At 39.1% G+C, this 24,548-nt stretch overlaps 1 protein-coding gene across 2 annotated transcripts in view; it reads right to left on the reverse strand.

Annotated features, from left to right (window-relative positions):
* NCOA2 (nuclear receptor coactivator 2) overlaps positions 1 to 24,548 on the reverse strand; it is a 189,892-nt gene that overhangs the window by 97,286 nt on the left and 68,058 nt on the right. For both annotated transcript variants that reach the window (XM_033053141.2, XM_033053133.2), the window contains exon 3: positions 22,640 to 22,884. The gene's annotated coding sequence lies outside the window, so the exon portion shown is untranslated. The remainder of the gene's footprint in view (positions 1 to 22,639; positions 22,885 to 24,548) is intronic.

A 24,548-nucleotide genomic window follows, 5' to 3' on the forward strand; every position in this document is an offset into this window, starting at 1 on the left:
AAAGAGGAAAAATCCCACAACCTTTGTGATAATTCAACAGCAATGATTGAATGTACGGTATCAAGGAATATTTAACATCGTGATAGTTATGTGTTCAACAGAAACCAGATTTGCTCACTTATCACACAAAAATGCAGGTTTGCTATAAGCAGCAGTAATAACAAATGACACTTTAAAAACATGTAAGACAATACTAATTTCATTTAAGTAAAGAAGCAATAAAATTTAGGTATGCAGGTAAATATTTACATTAGAAATAAGACAATTCTTACAGAGACTTAATTCTGAGCAGAATTGCTACACAATCTCAACTAACCCCCAGTGTGGTTAGCACTGAATATTTAAGTCTACGAGAAGAGGAAACATGTCAGAACTTGGGTCTGCTGTTAACTTTTAAGAAGTTCAACACTGAATTTCAAAACAGGAATCTGTTTACAACTTTACTTTGTACTAGGTTTTCCCTAAAATCAGCTGCAAAGTCAGTTCATATGTAAGACTGAAGGGAAAAGATCAGAAGCAGGATACAAGCAGGATCAGAAGCTTGATCATTTTAATCTGAAATATTTAGAGCACATAGCAAATCCTGTCCCATCATGAGGACTCCTACACACATTTATGTCATATTGTACGTCAGTATGAAAAAGTCAAACCCAGTCTTTGAAAATAGATAGCAGACACATTACAACTGCTATCAACTGCATATAGCAGGCCTGACAGATCTTCCCTCTACGTAAAATTAGTGACCCATACCATGTTTATGCACAGTAAATTTTCCACAAAAGCAATCTCAAAAGTGCTACTTTAATGAAAATACCAACAATATGGACAGTGCGTTTCATTTTCTTAAAGACTCCATCTGAGTGTGTTGTACTGAAGCACAAGAAGATATGAGGTCAGTTAAATGAGGAGAAAAGTCAAGTTTGGAATGGCTATTTCATTGCTTTCCTTTTGGCAAAGAGACTCCCCATCTTTATCTCTCAAACACATGGCTGTCATGACTCATCTTGAAAAAGCAGTATTTGACAGTTCACAGGACTATTTCTTAAAATCATTAGCAAATAACCTTTAATACGAGATTTATGAGTAATTTAGATTTTTACAAATTACCAGGTTCTTAAGAACCTATATTTTCTAAGCTCCAAGTTAATAATGTAATAATATATAATATTGTTTAAGCCATTTGTCTTGAGTGAAGCAAATATCCTTTTGAGAAGAAATCAGCCAAGTTTAAATTAACAGTCCTTTCTGTTGTGTAATTTCTTCCCCAAAACTAAAGAGAAAATAGGCAGGGCATGTAACCTATCAAGACAAAAAGAGCTCAAAGAAAACATTTTGCAGGCAGTTTTACCAGCAATATGGCAAAGACAGAACAATTTGAGATAATCTGGACATAAAGTCATATTTTGCCTTCAAAAGTCAGAAATACAACCACAATCAAAGTCAAAGCAACTGTGAGAAAACTAAAGAGCTCTGTTTCCAAACTACATCTCCACCTGAGCAGCAGGATGCCCCAACAGGGCTGCCTTAAAATCCAAGTACAGTAATTTCACGAATACAAGCCGCACCATTTTGACTTATATTTTGCTCTCAAACCGGAAATGCGGCTAATATTCAGGAGCGGCTAATATGTGAATAATTTTCTGACATTTACAACCCCAGAAGTGCCAGCCAGAGTGCCGAGCCGAGCGCCTGCCAGTAAAACCCAGGATTTCGCGATTGTTACAAATTGGTTAATGTGTTGCGCGGTGGGTGGGGCCAGCTCAGTGCCGGCAGCGCGGGGGGAGGGAGGGAGGCAGGGGAGTTCCCTACTTCAGGCGGAGGAGAGGCAGGGGGCTCTGTGCTGACATCCGCACATCTCAGGGAGGAGGCGGGGGGCTCTGCCCACGCTCTCCGCCGCCGCAGCGGGAGCAGGGGGCGCTCCGTGCTCGCCTGCCGCCACCGCGTCAGGAGCGGGGCCGGGGCGAGCAACCCCAGAGGCGGTGGCCAGCCCCGAGAGGCCCCGCCGAGCGGCCCCACAGGGCTGGGCCACCTGGCCCCGTCAGCAGCCCCTAGTGGGCCCAGCCTGCACAGCCCGAGTTGAGCCAGTAAGCCCCGCCCTGCCATGGTTCTGTTGCTATTTGGCAACTTTGTTGCACGCGGGTCCTCGCTGCGAATGACAGAGCGGCTTATACTCAGGTGTGGCTTATTTATGGACAAAGAACGAAATATTTGCCAATACCCAGAGATGCGGCTTATACTCAGTGCGACTTGTATTCGTGAAATCACTGTACATGGCCACTACCATTGTCCAAAGGCAATCCACCCTAACTTGCTAAGCAATATTTCAATATTTCTGTCTAGTGATTTTGTTTTGTGACATGCATTTGTACAAACTGATTTCCAGATGACACTGCAATGCTAATTTTGATAAAGCCATGTAGGGTCCTGGACAAGGGAAGGCTGATTTTCTCTTTATTTCCTATGTGACCAGCAGGTCAAAGGAGGTGATTCTCCCCTCTTACTCGGCTCTCATAATACCCCCCAGGGAGTCCAGCCACTTCTGTGCCCTCCAGCATAGGAAGGACATGCATCTGATGGAATGAGTCCAGAGGAGGGCCACAAAGGTGATCAGAGGGCCGGAGCACCCCTCCTATAAAGACAGAGAGGGTTGGGGTTGTTCAGCCTGCAGAAGTCTTCATGAAGCCTTACAGAACCTTCCAGAGCCTAAAGAGGATTTACTGGAAATGGAGGAGGAACTCTTTACAAGGGCACGTAGTGACTGGACAAGAGGAAGTGGCTTTAACCTCAAAGATGGTAAATCAGGGTTAGCTATTGGGAAGAAATTCTTTACTATGAGAGTGGCAAGATGTTCAAGCAGACTGCTTAGAAAGGTTGTGAATGGCCCATCCCTAGAAGTGTCCAAGGACGGGCTGGATGGGGCTTTGGGCAACCTGGTCTAGTGGAAGGTATCCCATGCAGGGGAGTTGGAACATGGTGATCTGTAAAGTCACTTTCAACCAAAACTATTCCATGATTCCATGATTCTATGGGAGCTGTGGGGTTTGGATACTATTGTTTTGGAATAGCTACACAGACACCCTGATAACCACTCACATTTTTGAAAATGCTTCTAATTTAGTAGAGCCAAGGTTCAGAGACACTCACTTTACTCCCAGAAGAAAGCCTGACAGGAGTGGATACAATGAAATTTAAGTGAACTGAGGTCGTGAATTAACACTAAAGGGAGCTTTGTTCTCAAACTGGTGTGATCTCTCGATAAGCACGTTTGACACTGCATTTACTTGCTGAGGGATTTTTTTTTCCTTGAAAGCTTTTTGGGGAAAAAAAAATCCCACTTTTTAAATTTTACATGGGAGGGGGTACAACCAGAAATGTAAGCTCTTCCAGATCATGAAGAAAAGATATCTACAGTAAAATAAATTTTACAAACAGTGCCAAGAAACCTACAAAGAAAGGCAAATCCATGTCCCTATCAACCAAGAGAGATGTAATTTGTTAAATTGCCTGCTGCCTGGAGACTTAGGATTGAATGCAATTCTCAATACACAGTCTGTCAATATTACATAAAGGAATATACCGTGGGCACTGAGGGGCATGTGTGAGAACACTTTTTGAGATGAGCAACAGTGGAGAGCTCCCAGTGAAAGCAATGAATGATGTGTTGGAAATTAAGTAAGGGGCCAATTAAAACACCTCAACTTTAGAAAACCAGGTAATAGGGGACTACAGCTTCTGTCTGCAGTGCTGTTTTTCTCTACAGAAGTGCAGCTTTAAAAAAAAATCCTGTAGTCTCAATATTATTTTACAACTTTAAATATTTTATAATACAAGGGGAAAAAACAGCAAAGGAAACACTGAGCTGAGTATCCCCTACATAACAATGTCACTAACGTTTGTATTTGCAATGGAGATTACTGAGACAGATAAGGAGAAAAAAGTGAGAAAGTACCCATTTAGAGTTCAGGCTCTTAGGAAGCTTCCATGACACAGTATCCCTGCAATTTCTAATACAACACACTCACTTAATATCTGTGCTATATGTAAATTAGATTAATTACACGTATAACTATATAACCTGCAGTACCTCAGCATTATTAAGAGTCAGAGTGGTGGGTAGATAAGAAAAATCAGACTAGCCAAGACATCAGATTCTACAGCTGTGAGGAGGGCTAGATGAAAGTATCCAATAAATACAGAGACCACGCAAAACAATGCCTAAAGTGTAATGGAAGAGAACCAACATGGAAGGCAAAATAAATACTTACAAGTAGATGGCTTCTTTTAACTTAAAGTAAGACACTTTGCTATGGTCTAAAAGTAAAGACTTCTAAACTAAATGTATTGATATGTAGAAGTAATTTTTAAAAACTATTTTCTGAAAAAGATCCTACTTGGGAATATTGCTGCTTCATTTCACCATCACAATTGGATTTCTAGTAATATTTTCCCAATTTTTCCAACTGGATATGACTTCAGCTGAAAAACTGCCCTTTATCCAAAACTGCAGTAGAGAACCAAAAGTATCCAGGAGTCTGTTATCTCCGAGAGGAGTTTTAGAACTTGTGCAAGAACCCTCTTGCCTCTACTGTCAGCACTAGGAATCTGTATCTATCTCAAAGAATTAAAAACTCTTGGATTTAGCTGGATACAAATTTGACCTAATATTTGGACTTGAATTAAAGGCCAAGCACTTGAGATTTATGCTAATGTCACAGATCTCACCTCTAGGTAATTTAAGTGTGTTCTACTGAAGAGCATTCCTTACACTCTTTCAGAGACCAAAACATTTACAGAGAAACCAAATTATTGAAGTAGCCTATGTCAACAGGAACATGCACAGCAGTTGTACAAAACCTGTGCTAGCTGCCTACTGATTTCCAAGTACAGGTGAGAACGTTCACACTGAAGTGCAAAAGCCTGTTCTTGCAACAAGCCTATTCTTGCTTTCTGCATGCTTTATATTTCTACCTATAAATATATTCAAGATAAGCAGTGCATACACACACATATAACATATGCCTAATTCAATAAAATAAACAATTAGAAAACAAATGGCTACAAGCACTAGCAGTAATCTCTTACCCTGTAGTAACTTTACTATGATTTTGATGCTATGAAATGCTAATTTGCTTACTCCAAAAGTCAGTATTTGCCTCACCTATGACTATTCTTTTTGCTCTTCTCATATTTATTCTTTATTTTTTAAATGCTTATTATTTTGGAAACAACATTTGCACCTCGCAGACAAAGCTGGATATCAACAGCTAAAACTAATTCCCTGGAGGAACCAAAGTTTCAATATTATCACACACTCATACACATAAAATAATATTAGATTTCATACAATGAACACTTTTTGAGGTAGAGCTGTGAAGGTATGACTTTTATTCTCAGGGGGAAAAGGAACAGACAAGATATCTATAACCTTACAGTCTGCATGCTGTGCATGTCATGTAGCAATAAATAATTCATATTTTGACCTTATGGGATATCTTTTACTCATGGATTTCAAAGAGCTTTTGCAAAGGTGGATATATGTTTTATTATCAGAAGTTTATAGATCTGAGGATGAAGAGAGACATAAAATTACCTATTCAAGGTCATTTAGTAAGCCAGGTGTATTTAAGTGGGCAGTATCAGGAATTCTGCCTTTTTGGTTCAGGTTGCAACTTACAGGGACACTACAAGAACAGCCAGATACTGCCTTAAACTTCAATTAAACCTGTGAGAAAGCATGATGGCTGTTATCTCAGTAAAAATAAAGACAATCTAAACATATTCCTGGGTGAAAAAGGAGAAAAAAATTACTAAATCTAGGTATGTGGTAGCAGGATAGCATAGGAATTCTCCAGAATAATCTTATGCAAGCGTTCTGGAAAGGGCACTGGATTCACAGGCAGAGCTGTCAGGATCTGCTACAGAGGGATGAAAACACAGCTGTCTTCCTCCACAATGAGATTTTCTTGGAGATCATATCAGTTATCAGAATGAAACTGAAGAAAGTAGTAGCAGTTCTAGTATACTACAATAAAACTTGTATAGAGAGGTGAACAGTAGAAAATTAGAAAGACTGATTCTATTTCCAGCAACATTCCCAGAAGATACACTACCAGGAGTTAAGGTATGTAAACTAGAATTAACCACATTAACTATTCTAGAAAATACTCTTTATTTTCATTTGCTAAAAAAAAAGGGGGCATTTCCCCAATGTTAATAATTAACTCCTGAAAAATATTTAAAATAAAAAATAAATATGCAAAAAGCTTTATATAGAAAACATCTCCAAACTGATATATAAATATGAGAACATTTGTGAGAATGTAGCAGTGGGAAGACAGTTTGTTAGCTAACACCACAGCAATAATGCTTTGGATTAAATACTTAAGTCTTTCAATTCTCTGAACTGCCTTACCTAACATTAGGTATAGGGCTCCATTCATGGCCTTAACTATAAAGATTATGTGCAAGTTCTTTCTTGAAGTAATCTCAGAATGTTTTTTACTTTTCAGGATGGAGTTTTTATGTTGTCTAGGGCTGCTGAGAACTTAGAAGCATGTAACATGCATAAATTATCTGTTCAGCTGCCCTCTGAAGTGCAGCAGCAGTAGGACCCAAGGTCCTTATGTGTTGGCCAAAAAGATAAAGAAATAAGCCTTGGGTTGTTTCTTTGTATTGCTTGTGTTTGTTTCTTTTTCCCCAAAGAAAGAAGGTACTATAACATGCCACAGAGAGAGCTTACTCTGTTCTAAGAAACCAAAGTTTTGTATTTTACAGGGGTAAAAATTATCACCATTGTTATCACTACTGGTTTATAACGATTGGTAGCAGAACACTACTTCATAAAAGGTCAGCATTTCAAAGCTAGATTTAATTAACACCACCATTGAAATGTTTCCTTTACATAAAATTAGGTTTTGAAAAGAAAAAATAAATCACAAAAACTACACACTCGTTATCCTATATGTATCAAAATGAGCTGAACCCAAAACCTAGTTACTGGCAAATCAAACTACCATCATGGGGAGGAAAAAAAAAAAACTTATCCTGACTTGTCTATGTGATCAGAATGAAATGGAGTTTAAAGAGATACAGCATGCACTAAGAAAAGACAGATTTGCCAGAATTTTCCTGGGATTAATTAAAGGGGAATCATTTTAAATCCTTCTCTCCTTCCCAAGCCTCTCCAAGCTGAATTTACTCCATTTAGGTAACAAATGCAAAGTAGGCATGTGCTATTTTCAAATCAGAAAAGCAATCTGGTTTAGAGAAGAGAATTTTTTAAGCTTTCAAAATACAAAACCATTCAGAAGACCAAAAAAAATACATTCCTCAATTCCTTTGTGCAAGTGGAGTCCTTCAGATAGACAACAAAATGTGCCCCTCATGAATAATTTCCTGCACAAGATTTACAAGAAACCCTCAAAAGTCTTGATGTTCATGCCCAACTGCAAAAATATTTGATGTAATGGAGAGATAAGCTTCGTGTTGGAGCTGAGTCTCTGACTGCCCTACTCCACAGCTGCTGTGTGAACAGGAGTATCAGCACTGAGGACTGGGATAAATGCAAAAGGTGAGGGACAATTACCACACACTGCACGTGTTTCATCACAATTTGCCCCATACCTTCCCTGTATTTAAGCTCCTTACCTTTTTTTTTCACCACTACTTTCACCACCTGTGCTTAAGCAGAAATTATTATAAGCTTATTAGCTCTAAGTGGTCACGTCTACAAACATGGGGAAGGGTTGGTGCTTGGTGCCAATCAGCTTTCACTAATCTGCACCCTACCAGTGATCCCACTGCTCCTCAGGATTGACTGTCAGGAGGTCAAAACTGTTCCCTGAGCCAACAGGGGCGCAAATGTCATGTTCCTGTCTCCCTCTATGCTGCTGAAGGCATGTATTGACCTAACTCCCATGTCTTAAGGAAAATGAATGTGTCCAGTAACTTCTTGGATTTTGAAGGCATTTGTTATGTCACAGACATTGTGCAAAGCCAGAGATCTTCACAGCTTAGGAGAGGAGAAGAGAAAATCTCCTAACATGTCGTGCATCTACAAATGAAGAGTATCAAATTCAACACTTTCTTGTAACAAATATTTCACCTTGATTTTGATACTTTTTGTGGGGGGAAAAAATAGATCTAAATCTGAACCTTGTCTACGTTTCCACTAGCAACTTAAATGTATCAAGAAAAAATGTTCTTTTAGCTAGGTCTATACAGGCAAATTACTGCTTTTATCCTCCAATTACACAGCTAGCACTTAGCTTGGTAAGCAGCATGAAAATAGCTGTGTTATAATACATACTATAACTATATTCTATGTATTACTTTATTTGTAATGATTATACAATGGTTTACTGACAACTTAAAAACTTTGCAATATCTAAAATACTCTTGTGATCATAGTTCACTTACAGAAACCTAAATATTAGCAGTATGGCGGTGATGATGCCCTCCTGCCATGCTAATTTCAAGACCAAGTTAAACCAGGTAAATACTGACACAGGCGAGCAATACCTTGATACAGGACAAGGAAAGATTCCACCAGATTTGGAAAGTTGTCTTCTGGAGGCAGAAAAAGCCCCACCACTTGACATGAATCTGTATGCAAGGTGCGGTCTCAGAAACACAGCTTTTGTCACTTACTCTTTCAGAGCACTTACAAAGGAAAACTAAATTAGGTATTTAGATAACACTAAAAGGAAACTGAGCTTACCCTTATTGCACACAGGCGTTTCACCTACTTACCAAAGGTAGATAAGAACTTTTTGTGCCACTCATAATGGAAACCTTCGTACTCAGCTTTGAGCAATACTAGAAGAGTCATTTTAACTATTTTACTTCCAGCAATGATTAGGAAATATGAGCATCTCTCTTATACTGTGGCAAGAAATAACGATCAGAATTAAATGAAGAATATGCAGGCATTGTAAAGTACGGGTCAGTGTTACATGTTCAATATACCCCCCAGTTTGGTTGATTGCTTTAATAAGTTTTACATTTTAAAGCAGCATACAGAGTATTCATCAGGTAACTATAATCGTGCAGGATATTTCGGTACTGGAATACAAGCCTAGTTATTTACATAATAACTGTGAAAAGTGCACATCCTTCAATTAGATTTCTATTTTAATCAATGAAACTGTGGGAGTAATCTCATAATGTTTCAATAATAACATTTCAATTATAATGTTTCAATATCTTTTTATACTTCAAAAAGAACAAGACTATAACTAGACAAAACTCTGGATATTCTGGTTCTGAAAATCACTTTTTTTCCCAAGTATGAAACTCCCCTCTTTAATTAATTTCCCTTTCTACTTCATATATGAAGAATAATCTTTTTCTATAGAGTTGGTTTTGGTTTGTGCATTTCCCAAATACAACAAGTTCAGAATACCGCTACGAAGTTGGTACTTAGGCAGAAAGCTCACAGGACAATAACTGTCCCTGATTTCAGGTGGAATAGCTGTCATGCAAAGAATCCTTTAATTCATTAAAGTCATGAATGCAACAGACAACCACCTCACACTGAGAAATTAAGCTACTACCTTTAGGTTAAGGTTACTCAATTAGGTTTTAATGAGGTCTGTGGGGTAACCTTGCCAACCCACTATCTCTGGCAGAGGCCATTCTAACACCCCCAGCCCAGCTTCCGCAGGGATCACAGGGCAGCACCGTGGCTGTGAGCCCACTCCGAAGAGCTGGGCCATAACAGGTCCAGGCAAATTTTGAGTGCAACTCAAACCTGGTGATCTGAAAGCTGCACATCTGTAAAAGAGGGGAATGCACCAGCGTGATTTTTAACTGAGCTAAAGTTTGTTTTGTTGGTGGGTTTTTTGTGTGCAAGGGGTTATAAAACTGTAGAAGGAATTAATCTATGATAGTGTGCACTGTTTGACATTTGAGGAGAGTAGTTTTCATTTCACTGTATTTTAACAACCAGAAAAGTTTTGAAATCTTGTGTGAACAGATCAAACTCATGTAGCAGCAGTCACTGAGCCGTTTAAGTGCCTTAAAGCTTGCAGCAGCAGCTCTTTGCTGCAGGTACAGACATGGCTAAAATGAACACAATTCATCTCCAAAAAGAAATGGAATTACACCTAGCAGTCTATGTAAAGTGCAAGCTTCAGCATGATTTAAAAGAAAAAGAAAAAAAAAAAAAGTAAATCCAACCAACCACGCTTTATCAGTATTTTAAAATTCTCCCTTCCTCCAAAGAGCATTTTCCAGTATCTTATTTAGCTTACTACCATATGCTTGCAATTTCTATTCTCCATATAAGTCATTCTGAAAAACCAAAGGAAAATTTTTGTGAACCACAAATATAATAAAATAACCCCCTCCATGAAATGGTCTAAAAAGCTTGGATTGCTTCTGCTCCACCTCCCCACATCTGGCACTCGCATCAGATTACAGGCCAGAAGGCAACGCAAAGAGACGGAGAGGGAGATAGTGGCTGGATCACAACTAGAAGGAAGCGTGTCTTCTATAACTCACCCTTTTCCCAAATGCCGATACGTCAAAGTGCAATAGAAAATACAATCTGGGAGAAGTCTGCACACGTACGGATACACAAGATACACAAACATCTGACAGGCAGTGAATTACACAAAATATGCTCAGATGACTTCAAAACTCTCAGTCTGTGCCAAAAGTGCAACCGGCCTTCTGATTTTGTAACTGGCAAAATTTTCAGGAAATGGGCAATCATTGGTTTCTAATTCACAACACTTTCACTTCTTCGAATTTGCCACGTATTTCATAGGCACAACAAAACTGAAAGACATTGAATTATCTAAATGCCACAGTCTTGTCACATAAGCAGCTTATTGACTGTTCTTTTTGAAGTTTAAATTTTGCAAACTTTAAACTGGTTTAAAACTCAACCAGGAAGATGCATGAATCTACACAAGAATCCAAGGAGCTGACTGGAAGTGCTGTTTCCCAGAGCTCTCTCTGGAAACACATTCTCCTCATCCCTTCAAGCCTGCATCAGCAGCACAACAGCATAAAAACTTTCACTGAGTCTTTCAAGCTTAGCAATAAATCTACTGCAGTCTGAATTATCAAAATTATTCAGACTGTTCAAATGATTTTTATGTTGCAAATGGACTCGGCAAGCTGGTCAGGAACTCGTCGAGTCAAATACGAGCAACAAAAGTGGAATTCTTCTTGCTAAGCTAATTGATGTCCCTAGAAAAACAAAACGCCACTGCATATTCAAAACTTTCAAAGACGCACTGTATTAGAGTTTCAGAGCGCCTTCCCCTCAGTGCCTGCTTGTAATATGATCGTAATTGCTGTGAAAGGGCGAGAGACCGACTATACATTAAATCCTGCCATCTGTAGGTGCTTTACACAGTTCCATTTGCTGCTGCCGGGTCAAAAGTTTACCCCATTTTCGCTTGTTCATAACCAATCACACAAGCCTCTGCTATGTGTAATCTTTGACCTACTCTCAAAGCAATTTTTGTATTATATAGTCATATGATTACACTGAAAAAACCCACACATTTTATTAAGAATACAGTTCTTGTTCGTTAGCTTTGTAATTATTATTATTTCCATATTCAGTAAGCGTACTGTACCGACCTTGTTCTTCCCAGTTAACTCCCTTGGAGCACAATCATAGAGCCATGAATTCTCCAGCATTTCTGGCTAGTTGCAATCCAGAACCACATGCAAAACAGAGCTGGAAAGCATTCACAGTATCTGTCATTTTAGAAGTAAGGAGAAAGAACTGCTCGATTTGTACTAATAGGGAGAGAAGACGTGTTGCAAACATTTAAAGTAATGCTCATAGTGAAACTGAAAAATGTTTCTGAAAACTAGGATTGCCATAAGAATATCTCTATATATTTTCCTTAAAAACTAAATATGCAAAAATATACTTGATGGAAACATTTATGCTACTGATATTATTATTATTAAATATCAAGGGAACAAGCAGTTTCATGAACAACAGAATTAATTAAGTCTCATCTCCCACAGATTTATACCTCCTGGTTGGTTGACTTCGGTGTCTAGAAAGGTGAAAGCTTTGAAGGAAGTTTTTCCCACAGCTGAGACATTTGTTTGAAGCTTCTCTTTTCCCATCACTAGGATTCCCAGACAACTAATAAGATATCTCATGCTGCAACCTTTCCCTCTGTCAGGGTACCTTTAGGTGGTTCCACCTATACTCAGTGACTTATTCTCACAAAACCTGCAGGATCTGAATTTCGAGATCTCCACCATGCCAAAAAATGTGATCAAAATCAGCAACAGATTCAAAAGATACTGAGGGGAGTTGAAGGGATGCGTGTGCATCTACACAAGAGCATGGTCTGACCTCATGAGCTTTGTTTCTGTAGGAAAAGAGGTTAAAAATAAAGGAAAATATTTGACCTTCTTTCTATTTCACAGAAAGATAACTTAGAATGACTCAACTAAACAGCTGACTGTACTAATAGATCACCTAAAGGTAATACCACAATATTTAAATCCATCTTGTACATTTTGCTAGACAGTTTTTAAAGAAAAACAGACACACAAGCCCCATTTAACTTGTAATAGGAGATAAAACCGGATACTATTCCACAGATACGTATTTTACTGTAATCTATGAATTGTGATAGATTTGTGATGTTTTAAATTATTTTTAATCTAGCACTCATACAAGCGCGTTCAGTCTTTAAGAATACAAACACAAGTCAGCACTTGCATGAATAGCTACATTGCTCCATTTCACATTTGATTCTTAGTTGCTAAACCCTTCCTAAATCTAACAGAATATAAACCAGCCCTTGCCACTGGGATTAGTGAAGTAATATAAACCAGAGAATAATCAATCAAATAACAGAATTAAGCCACTTCCAAGCAGACAATAAAACATGTTCACATAAAAAAGTTCTAATAGTTACGAAGTCAAATAATTTTCTAAGAGACAGAATAAATATTACCCCAAATAAATAAATCAAGATGTAGATCTTAAGGCAACACCAGTCTACCGTCTCCCCTCTTTGATACAGCAAAGACCATAGGGACCTAGCAGCTCTTACAGCAAAGATCAAGACCTTAGGTGAGCAAGCACATCTCTATACATGAAGGCATATATTACTTCCATAAACTGATCAGTCTAAGTCAATGAGATGTTTGGAAAACAGAAAAAGCTACTCACAGCGCTTCATTTTTTGTAGAGAAATAAATACAAACCAAAGTAAAATAGAAGCCAATATTTTAAAGAAACTAATGCAGTTTATCTGACTGGTAAACATGTGGCATGTGCCAGACACTAGCTATTAGATATTACACAAAATTCTACACAACAAGATGCTTCTTATACATATTATACACATAAATGCAAAAAGTAAATAAACTGTGTGCACATATACACACAGCATTCAGACATCTGTTAACAGGACTGATATCACCTGTGATCCAGGCCAGGAACAAGTGAATAGTCTCTGGCCCAGGGGAAAGCAAGATGGATGCTGTTACAGGAAACCTACTCCACTCAGCTTATCAGCAGCAAAATGAACAGCTGAAAAAGCCCAGTATAAAAGAAGAAACAAAGGCAATAGAACTGCCTCCTAAGAACACAAAGGGGAAGGCTGAAGGTACCCAGAGGTATCTACAACATGTCTCAACACAGGGAAATTTTTCACCTTGGCAGAACAGTCTGATCTAGAGCAGAGCTCAAACAACTGGAGCAACAACTTATCAGGAGATAAAAAGACTGAAGAAGTGAAGTTGAGAACTCAGAAACCTGACTCAAACCCCAAGGTGATCCAGTAGCATGGAAATGCTATAAAGCCACTCAGGGTTTTACGTAAGTTTGTGCATCTTTTTTAATTTTCTTACAGTGCAAGAAGTTATTTTAGAAAGTCTGCAACTGAGCACGAATTTCTATTACTCTTTGTATTACTGGGGCAACTTGGAGAGTTTAACACCAATCTTGGTAATGTGGTTAACTCACTCATATGGGAGACATTCCTGATAAGGAGACACAATCTGTCCCAAGCAAAGAGATCTTTCATGCCAGAGCCCGAAACTTTGCAGGAACCTGATGAGGCTGATGGGAATTTACAAGTACCAGGATTTTATGTAGGTCCATAGAGCAATGACATGAGGGATCTGTGGTGCAGATTTTTTTTTTCTTTCAGTTTTATTTATGAACAACAATTCTGCTATACAGTTATAAACCAGGCTAATTGCATTAACTCCTTACAACCATGCATATACTTCCAATTGACTGTATTGGAATGAAGCGACCCAGATTATTTCTATAAATACACATGCACAAAATAATAAGATTCTTCTACCATCAGCTGAATTACAGTAAATTGAGATCTTAAAGATACCACCCAATTTGTAAATTATTTTACTATTTCTGAAACATTTTCATTAGTACAAGAGTTGAATGATTCCTAGATGCGAAAATTCTTAAAACAATGAATCTGAAAAAAGAAAAGTTGTAAAAACTATAAATCATATAAAATCTAAATCTTAATTTAGTATTTAACCTTATGATGATAAAAAAACACGACCAAGTGTGGAGACAATTGTTAGAACCATTTGCTTTGGATGATCTGCACAGATTAAAAAGGTATTCAGTGCTCTCATGTAATGGATATGCGTATTATCTCAGGATAATAAAAATTTAACAGACTGCCACTGCATGACAATGAAGAGTACACATACAATTTTATACATTTTATTAATATTATTATTGTTTTATATGTATACAGAGCTTTCCATCTTCCCATATTCTTTTTGAGTTTAATAGTTACAGTCTCAAATTAATCTTGCAGTTCTCCTAAAAGGAAATATAAAACTATAATATCAAAATCCACTCAAAAATTAGTATTTGACTTCTCAAATGGCAATTAGAAGTTTGAATTGCTTCACATGCAAATACGGTACTTTATATATGGCATAGAAGCTTGTAGTTGATAAGGGCTTTTTTAATGAAGTGTTCTAAAGGATGTGGTTTTCTATTAAAAGAGGTCATCTATTACAAGGAGTTGGCAATAGTGTTTCAGTGGTTGGCTGCAGAACCTCCCACCAACTAATTCTCACAGACTTCACTTCCTAGTCCTTGGGGTAGTCACCAATCTGGCCAGCCTGCACACGCTGCAAGTAGCCATCCTAGAAATATTATCAAGATATTATCATGGAAATAAAGCCAAACCACAGGAGAAGGGAGGCTACACCACTCCCTCAGAGCCAGCCCTGTAAACTGGATTGTGGCAAGCCTCCAATGCAGTCCAGTTGCTGGGCAGCATTAGCTGCAGCGAAGCTGCTCTCCATCTCCTTTGGTAAAAAGCAGAGCAGATGGAAATTTCCTGTAGGCTGGTCTTGGCCCAGAGACCACTGTTTGGACGATACTCGTCCAGGAATAAGAGCAATCCATTCATTGCAACAAGCTGACTGGCCCTACTGTCCTCTTTTACAACACAGCTCAGCCCAATCCCTTCAGTCAGTGATAAAACACAGCGCAATGTGAGCACATTTCACCGCCTGTGCCCGGGTAGGAACTAAGCCATGGAGGAAAATATGGCCATGTCACGCTAAGCAAAGAAACACATGAGTAACTCTGGCAAGCACCTAAGATAAGGCTCTTCTGAATGACTAAAGGTAATGTTATATTGATGTTATGATAAATTATTACCTACAGACACAGAGTAAGCAGACGCGGCAGCAGAAGCTGTGCAACCATACTCTTCAGAGTGGCAGCTGTATGTTCTTCTCTTAACAGCATTGGAAGATAAGAATAGAAAGAAATCCTTTACCCAATAAAAAATGTTATAAACCTGTTGTGTCCTGAAAGTTTCTAAAGTTTTTTAGAATTAAAGGAGCACTTCAATATATGTAACCACCATGGATTTTTTACAAGATTCAAAGGAGTTCTCAACTTTCTTTGGTCTTCCCTTGTCTGTCCATCACAGCTAAGACACTATGGAGCTCAAAGCAGAACTCTGTCCTGATTTCCCTTTGTAATCACTGGTGTACAAATCTTGTTTGTTATGCACATGTTGCTAAGAGTGCCTTTCCAAACTCCATTCAAACATGAGTCAAAGTACTGGTCATTGATGTAGTTCTTCTGGTTGCTCCAGTGACAACAAAATGGGTTTGCCAGCTTTTCCTGAAGAAATTAAAACATTGCAACAGGATGAAATAGCCCTTTTAAGGCATAAAGGCAAAAGGTGGTCACTATGAATTTATGATATTCCACTATCTGATAGTTGAATAGGAAAGCTAAGAAAGGGAAGATAATTGTTCTATATTATGTTTAGGACAGAGGAATCTTCATTGAGTTCTGCCTAAAGGTTTCTCACAGGACTTTGCAAAATGCAGTGCTACCTATCACACGAAGAAAAGGCACACTCTCTCAATCCCCGTACACAGCCAGTGATGCAGCTTCATTTTCTGCAGTATTTCCCTGCAGAAAATCTCCTGGGTGAGCAAACTTTCCCTGGAAAAGCTCCTCAATGGTCCTTTCTAGCAAGTAGAGTACATGGGGAATATTCAGTGGGTATTTGCTGCTTAAGTGCATTATATCAGCAGAGACAGAGAGTGTGACAGGCCTTGTCTGGATGAAAAATTAGGGCTCTCTTCAAAGGCTCTCCAAGCAGCCTAAAGCATATTTAAACCAACCCAAGAATGTGCAGGAACAGAAGAGGAGCTCCTTCTTATCCTTTTGTACTCATGCTTTTCTGTCACACTTAAGTGCATGAGTAGAGTCAAAGGAAGGATGGCTGAATTAACTCAGAAAAAAGCTGTCCAAAAAAGCTGAGCAATCAGTCCTCAAAAAATTAATGATAAAAGACTTTGAATAAAGCCAATTTGTAATGGAATGTAAGAAGGGAAGTCCCTAAAGAGAAAAACTGTCTACCAGCTCTGCAGCAGGTTTTGCTGCCCCATGCAGTTTACCATGGCAAGACGCCAACTTGGCAAGGCTCGCTCTTCTCCAAGGAGCCTGGCAGAGATCCAGCCACACTCACAGGTCTCATTGCTGCTGCCAAGCTCGAGGGGCAACTGAAGACCCTCTTCTGTGAATCTGCAGATCTGGTTATGACTGAGGATATTTGTGTTTCAAAATGTTCTTAACCAAGTCAAGTTCCCTCTGTGTTTATACAGTGACTGAACAGGCGAAACAGAATACTTAACCCAGCTACAGAAATGAGCCAGATTGTTAATTATATGGCTATTTGCACTTTGACTGGAAGAGGAAGTAAGCTGGTTATAACTACTTTGGGCCTTACTCCTGCAACTGCATTGAAACCACATTTATGACAGCTGAATCTATGCAATTTTATTTGAATGTAGGCGCTTCCTGTTTTTGAAACAAGTCGTGGTCTACTTGCCCTTACCTCACAGTAACGTCACTGAAACCAGAATGCATTAAATGTGCTCAGTTTTGCTGAGTTTCCAATCTTATTTTACTAATTATTTTTAAATGTGTAGATAAAATGCGTATTTTGGACTACTGCTGCCAAGCATATCTACTCCTAAGACCCAGCTGTGCTCCTTAGGCATCAGGAAACATGTATTTTTCACATGTGAAACTGAAATGCCCAGCTGTCACTGCAACATGCTCAGCCCCTGGTGACGTGGTCGTGGTCACTCTCAGATGAGGAGGCAGGTGCATCACACTCCCCCAGCAAACAGGCTGCACTCTGAACTACACATGCAGGCAGACCTAACTTTTTCCGTTCAATATGTAGTATTTCAAGTAATTTGTAATAGCAGCAATAATAAAAACTTTATTATTTTGCACAGAGAAGTGTTCATTCTTCATTGTGGCAAGTATGTGTTTAATTTTATAGACAGTGAGTGGGGGAAAGTAACCATTGCCTTACCGGCATAAATTGAAGAAAATCACAATTTGACTAGAGAGTAATTTTGAAAATATTATTTAACAACCCAAAGAGGCAGGAACATGTTTCCTGTCCTTTTCTCTCATTTTGCTTATTTATGTTAACTGGAACTCATAAACCAAACTTCTGCAATGAGTACAATTACATAAATCAGCACTCTTTCTTTTCCAGTACAGTCATTTTCCTTTGAGATTACAGAAGGAAGACTGATCCTACTGTTCAACCAGAAAGCAAATGGATATCCAGCAAATCCTGATGATAAAATGCGGTAATTCTTCCCAAAAAACCCACAAATATCCTGTTTAATTTACAGTGTATTCCTCCAGATTTAGTTCAGGACATGCTGCTTGAGAGTCAGGTATCCTTATAAATCCAAGATATTTACAGTCAAAATAGCCAAAATCCTTAACAGAGAGAAGGGGCAGTATTTCAACCACTTTTGCTTCGCTCCCCAAGACCACAACCTCATATTTCAGACCATTAGATCCCATCCTTTAGCTTTAAGAACTCACCAGTTTCACAGTGCTAACAGAGTGAACAACTACAGACCTCTTAGACTCATGCTGTAAGAAGACTAAATAAAAACGCAGTTTAGAAGTCCTTGTGCAAAAATCTCCAACAAGAAGAAACACTAAAGCTAAAATTTCCAATTCAATTACAACCAATTGATTGATTAATTGATTGATTTCTCTCAACTTTGAAAGTAAACACAGTACACAGTCAAGCAGGCATTTCTTAAAAACACTTCCCTTGGCTGCCTTCTCAACCAAGGCATGGTTTTGAAAGCAATTAACAACTACAGGAGGCTGGTCCTGCCATCCCTCTCTTCCAGGCCATCTTCAGCAGAGACATTTGTCTAACTCTGCAGTCAGGAAGTTCAAAGAGGTCAAGAGCCAGTCAAGTGACTCAACCAAAAATGCATCAAGCTGTCCTCTGGTCAGCCCAGAGCTGTGGCTGCAGTGGCACTGGCACAAGGGACAGGGGGTAACACCTCAGCACACAGGGTGCAAGCCACACTTCTGGAAGCTGTCAGATCAATGCCAGCTGCCATGATGTCACATTTATGGCATCTCCACAAAAACTGGCCGCATATTCAGCCCCTAACCTCCAAACAAGTGAGAACACACAAGAATCCAATTCATGATGTCCATCTACAGCTGCCCAGATTAGAGACCCAGTGAGTTACAAAGTCTCCACTCATCTTCTGACTGTTTTTTTTACTGAAGCCTACTGTTTCTACACAGAAATGCTCAAGTCCAGATCTTTGCAAACTTATTTCCCAAAGTAATGCGAGCATTTCTAATACGGAGAAGATAAAAAGGACTTAATGAAGGCAACCCAGATTAGCTAAATGACACATCATAGTGGAACAATTCTGCTGTTAAAGACCATGCAGATGTTACGACTGAGGCAAAGAAAGCCTTTCTTTAGCTACAGCACAGCTGCTGCATAGAACTTCAAAAAGACTTGGCACAGGATTTCAGCCACAAAACTTTCCCCTCACTTAATTTCATGAACGTCATCTGCAGCTTCAGTGAGCTGCACCAAGGACAAAACCAAAACATGGGGAGTTTGCAACATCTTATCAGCAGCAGGGCAGCTTTTTGCACTGGCAGTACTCACATGCACCTGACTACACATCTCCATTCTCCCTCAGCACAGCAATCCCTCAAAAGCAATGATATCCCACACTGCTGTCCCTCCTATTTATACCTCCATTATCTTCTAAATTAAAGAAGACAAAATACTACGTAATTAGCAAATATTAAAGCTTAAAAAACAGTTGTAATAAATAGATCATTTCCTTTTAAAGTAATATTAGAAAGTATTATCAATGTCCATTCACATCCCTCATACACTAAGCTACTCTATAAAGGGACACCCTGACCACAAAGCTGAAAATTTCGTAGCTTACAATCACCCTCAATGCACACGGATAATGCCAGTCTTGTATTTTCCATGTAATCTACACAGCACAAAAAAAAAGCATATATTCACTGTCTAAATTCAAAGTCCAGCTTTCCCCTTCAAATATGTCAAAATACTACAGCCAGTTATAGGTAGTACATAGGAAGAACTTGCATTGATTTTATATAATTTAACAGTAAAGCACACAGAACTGAACTTGATCTGCATTACATTTGTGATTTCCTTTCAGTGACGATAGTGTTAAGAGATATACCCGAGAACTTTAAGATGCATGTATGTATATGAGATTAAATTAAAACATTTCTAACATATGGTAACAAAATCTTGGAAAAACTGTTTTTAATTTCTCCCTTCTTTCCTCTCTTATTATTCATGACATCAGTTTGTTGACTCTATGACATTCTTAGGCATCTATCATGTGAAACCATAAACTGCCTTGTCACCTACAACATTTTTCCCACATCTGCAAAACTACAAAGAATTAGTCCAAATGAGGAAACAGCAATAGGAGCAACTAAAACTCTATTAATATTTAAACTGCATAAGTAAAACAGACTAGAAAAAAAAACGCAGAAATAAAGAAACAGAAATAGAAATAATAGAAATGAAAGAGGATTTTTTTACAACTTGCTGAACTACTTCATTATCAAGAACTTCATACAAAGCTGGAAACCCACAACTTTAAAGATTATTAGTAATATTGATTAAAAACAGTGAAGAAAACTCATTAAACCAAAGGTAAAGCTTGAAATACTAGAAACATTAACCACAGTATTACTGTATTCATAAAAACAAAACATTTCAGTATGACCTACTTAAATAACAGTAAAAAAGTAAAGAATATGGGCTCTAACCCCGTGACTCTACTGATCTTATAAAACACCATCTACTTTTCTGAATTAGCAACAGACTCATGAAATTGAACCAATTTGTTCAACAGATGTTTCAGTTACTCAAGAGAAATTTTGCTTTTCTGTTGCAGAAATAGAGTGAGCTGACTAAAATTCCACTCTTATTAGCAGCATTCGAAGTATATTAGCTCATAATTAGCTGCCATTTCCATTCCTTCTTTCTTTGACACAACAGAAAACATTTTCCACACCGGATTAGACGTGACACTGAAATAAAGTAGGCGCATTGACAAAACCAAGTCACCCTCCCTCTCTTGCCCCCGCCCCCCGTTTTATGGACATGCAGGAATGGCAGGGTTTTTATTTTCCTTGGCGCTCCTGTCTCACATTAGCTGATAATCTCCCCGGTGTAGCTGTGCCAGTGCGCTGCCCTGCAGGCTCACAACACCCCTGCTGTTCCAGTCCCATGCTTTCCTCCAGCAATCCTTTCGTAATGTGTGCTATTGCATCAGTCTAATTGCAACATAGCTCTCAATACTCTAGATAAAGCAAATAATTTCATTTTTAACTTCTGCTCATAAAATACTGATTGTTTCCCTGCCACCCCCATTGCCTTTTTTTGTTTATTTTCAAAGATTTAAAGAAAGACTTGCACACTGCACAGCAGTAGTCAAACAAAAATACCTCATGTTTTCTTAGAAAGCAGCACTTAGAAATATTGCTCAACACCTAAAGCATTAGTGCAGCCTTTCACAGAGCTGTATGTAGTAGATCCCCTGTGAGCAGGCTGGAAGGGGAACATACATTCTTGCTCTGTGTATTTAATATAATATTCAGCCATTATAAAACCTTAATAGTTTTTTACTTTCTCTCTTCCCTGCAATAGAGAGTAATAGCTTATCTGGCAAACACACTCACTATGTTTCTAGGCACTTGAAGAGACGCTCTTGGTTAATTCATAAAACCTGATTTAACATTAGATATTTTGCATTCAGGTTAGCTAAGTTGAAACAATATCTAGCTTAACCGTGCTTTGGCCAAAAAATCCTCTGTTATCTACTGATTACAACAGCACTGTAGCTAGCTATGGCCATCATACTGGAAAAATACAAACCCCATGCCTGAGGAAATGCAGATGAAATTCTGACTCCAAGCCATTCTGATAGTGGGCATTACAAACACTGTCTACTTAGTATCTGATACAATAACCAGGCACAAGAGTCATGTACCTACAATGAATGATGAATTTACAAGTCATGTTAATTTTATGCACATATATTATCTGAGTTGACAGCATAAAAAAAGCACCCCAAATCTTCTTGCATGATACAAGTGTCTACACTAAAACTAATCTCGATGCAAGCACTCATAGGATGAAATATCAGAAGCTAAGTCTCAGAAAACCTAAACTTTGCCTTTGTTTGCTTTTGTGGCATGGTATATGTCACAGTTATGTCATACAATTTCCACAGCACCTCTGCACCATTCAAAAACTTACAAAATTACTACTAATCAAAACAATAATCTGTTTAACTCTTGGCATTTGGAGTATGATCCTATACCTGATTTACTGCACACTACTCAAACTTTTTTTTGGAAGACAGAACAAGTGATTTCTTTGTGAATTCAATGCTGCAGCTGAGTGCTCCAACATAATGGTTAGTCCTACCCTTACTCTGTTACTCCTAACTTAGAATAACTGTTATTCCTAGCTTCCTAACTAAAACAGTGACAGCTTTAAGGTCAAAATTACTCTCCAGTTCTGAAGACAACTTTGTCTCCAGTTTGGCATAACTCAGACCTAATTTTTTCACAGTACTTAGCATTACGTTGTGCTTTACATAGCACCTTCAAACCTCAGCCCCCACTGCCTCACCTCCAGCCACAGTGGTCAGTACTTTTCCAGGTAAGATCCAAAGATCTTGAGCCATCCACAAGAAAGCAGGACACAGTGAGCAACGACTCACGAAAAGCTAGGATAGAGCAACTTACCTAGCATCACCTAGGAAGTCTGCAGCACAGCCAGGAAGGGAGCCCTGCTCGCCAGGGCAGCATGCAGCTGCACAGAGCACCAGAATGGCTCCTGCCTTCTGCAATCCCCTGCCTCGTCCACCACACACGTCCCGACTTCTGCTGGAAGTGAGGCAGGGGTACTCCAGAGAACAGCCTTCTCCAATGCATCAACCAGATTCATTCCCAGAGCAAGTCCATCCTGTGCATGGAACAGAGTGGGAGTCCTGCAGAGGGAAAAAAAACCAAAACAGCACATCAGCATTTAATGATTTAATACTTTTAAATTGAGGGGTTTCCTCACAAGGGGCCAAACAAAAGAGATTTGCAAAGATAGGCTCAGTTTTGACAATCCTTGACTTGGACACTGCCACACTGGAAAAACGTTTGCATTCACCACTTCTAGAAATAAGAAATTGAGACATCAGACATTGTCACACTGATACCTACAAAAAACCAGCAGTTGGTTTGAAATCTTTAGGTGTACCATGCAGTTTTTGTGGGAAAGTAATACAAAATTGGTTGCAAATGTGAAATGATTCTCTGCATGGAAATTAGCCATAGGTGATGATTGAAAACATTCTCAAGGAGTTTCCACTGAAATCAAAGAGTGTTTACTTAATATTCAATATGCCATATCTTCTGGCCCATGTTGATTCAAGCCCTGGTCCTTCTTCATTCCTACCTTCAGCACCCTTGCCAAGTCTCTCCTTACCCTGCCCCCAAAAGGATTTTCATCTCTCCCAGCTCAGTCACTGTCAGACTTGGTTAGAAGTGCCACACTCTCCCCTTGACTCCTCCTTCTTCCTTCATTTCCCAATATTAACTCTCACTCTCCCACCACATCCGTCTCCCCTGTTCAGAGTCTTGGGCATTCAGGGGCCAGGACCACACTAGGGTACCACGCATGCCACTGTCCCATGGGTTTGTTTCTGGCTCTCAGGCACTGGGGTACAAACCCAGCTTACCTCTCCTCTTCCAGGCCACACAGTTCTCACATGCCCAAGATCCCATGTGAGATCTGTCATTTTTTTAAAAAGTTATTGTTTGTTTCAACCTGAGAATTTTGCAGTGCTGACAAAGGCAAAGTTGTGGCTTGTAATCAGCTCTTCTTCCCCAGTGCCCTTCACAAGCGCTTCCCACACTTTAACTCCTAGTCTCTGTTTCAAAGGGAGGGACACAGAGCATTTCCAAAAAAAGATTAGCTTTTTTTGTTTCGTTTGTTCGTGGATTTTTAAAAATCTACAGTGAGAAACAACTTCTTCCACACAAGTTCACAAATAGCTAAATTATTTTGGCAGCAAAAAAAATTAAGCTCGTGGCAACTGCCTAGCCCCAAAGGCTAACATTTTGTGAAGTTATAAAAAACTCTAAGGAGCATCCTATACTGGGAAGGACCAGGCAGGCAGCCTTCCTTACGGCAAATTCTGGCACTCTCCTTTCAGCCCTTAACAGCTTAACTCATTCAGCTCACTCAGACAAGAACTGTGCAAATCTTATCACCTGAGTGGTCAAACTGAGGAGCAGCAGCTGTGGGTGGACAGTGCTGGAGTGAAGCCCATGCCATCCATGCAAGCTGCCTTTGCCTTCCCCACCAGTTTCCTTGCATGCCTGCAAACAGATCACAGGGCATTTGCCATTTCTTCGGATATTTTCATCCTGGAGGTACCAATAACTGCCTGAAAAGCTACAACTGCTCAAAAAGTACTCCTAGGCAAGGAAGACCTGAAGTAAAATGGGTTAGCATCATTCCTGATGAAGGTCACACAGAGCTAATAGAGGTAATTTAAGCAAAACCATTTGACTTTACTTTGCAGTAAATTAGGAGCAGCCCTTTGTATAAGTTACAAAAGGGAAGGATAACTTCACGAAGTACTATTGCTTGTGATCC

Source organism: Catharus ustulatus, chromosome 1, assembly GCF_009819885.2.
Source record: "Catharus ustulatus isolate bCatUst1 chromosome 1, bCatUst1.pri.v2, whole genome shotgun sequence".
NCBI lineage: Eukaryota > Metazoa > Chordata > Aves > Passeriformes > Turdidae > Catharus > Catharus ustulatus.